Raw genomic sequence first — 1,074 nt, forward strand, 5'->3', positions numbered from 1 at the left:
CTCTCTCTCTCTCTCTCTCTTTCTCTCTCTCTCTGTCCCTCTAGCACACACACACACACACACACACACACACACACACATACACAATACAAATCCATACACACATACATGTCTGTCTGTCTGTCTGTCTGTCTGTCTGCTTCTCTCTATCTCTCTCTATCTCCCTGTCTATCTCACTATCTATCTATCTATCTATCTATCTATCTATCTATCTATCTATCTATCTATCTATCTATCTATCTATCTATCTATCTACCCTTCTCCCACCCCCCCACACACATACACACATACACACACTCACACATACTCACACACTCACGCACGCACACACACACACACACACACATACACACACACGCACGCGCAGAGAGAGAACGAAAGAGAGGGGGAGAGAGGGGGGAGAGAGAAAGAGAAAGAAAGAGAGAGAGAGAGAGAGAGAGAGAGAGAGAGAGAGTGAGAGAGAGACACGAGAGTGAAAGAATCGAACACGGAGAAGGTAAGTGAAAAAATAAAAGTACGGGCTATCTTTTTCCTCTATAGGGAAAACGTGATATAGGCCTAACGATATTTCCTCGCTGTTATCAAGTTACACGACAAGCCATCAACAAAACAACTGCAGACAGGAAGTGATTTAAGTTTGCTTATTTCTGTTTCTTTTGGTGAAAATCATCGCTCAACTGCACTTTTACCAGAGAAATCAGGATTAATCATCGGTGTATAGAAAGTGAAGATTGTGGGATACCTTGGAAACAATGCTGAAAAAAAAAATAACAGACAAAAAGACGACATCCCAGCCACAAACACACGCTCGCGCGTGCGGGCACACACATACACATAAACACATACATAAAAACTCATACATAAACACACATAATAGTATATGCATACACACACTCATAAACACATTCACACACACTTACACACATACACATACATACATACACAAACGCCAAATATGAATATACAAACATACACATCCACGCACACACACTCGTACTCTTTCTCTTTTTCTCTGTGTCACACACACGTATACATATACCCCCCACCCTCTCTCTCTCTCTCTCTCTCTCTCTC

The 1,074-nt window shown here is 41.9% G+C and overlaps 1 protein-coding gene across 1 annotated transcript in view; it reads right to left on the reverse strand.

Moving 5' to 3' along the window:
* The window catches only part of LRRTK (leucine-rich repeat receptor tyrosine kinase), a gene marked incomplete at its 3' end in the record, with an annotated part of 149,291 nt that overhangs the window by 17,072 nt on the left and 131,145 nt on the right, over nucleotides 1-1,074 (reverse strand).

Source organism: Aplysia californica, unplaced genomic scaffold, assembly GCF_000002075.1.
Source record: "Aplysia californica isolate F4 #8 unplaced genomic scaffold, AplCal3.0 scaffold00067, whole genome shotgun sequence".
Classification (NCBI taxonomy): Eukaryota; Metazoa; Mollusca; class Gastropoda; order Aplysiida; family Aplysiidae; genus Aplysia; species Aplysia californica.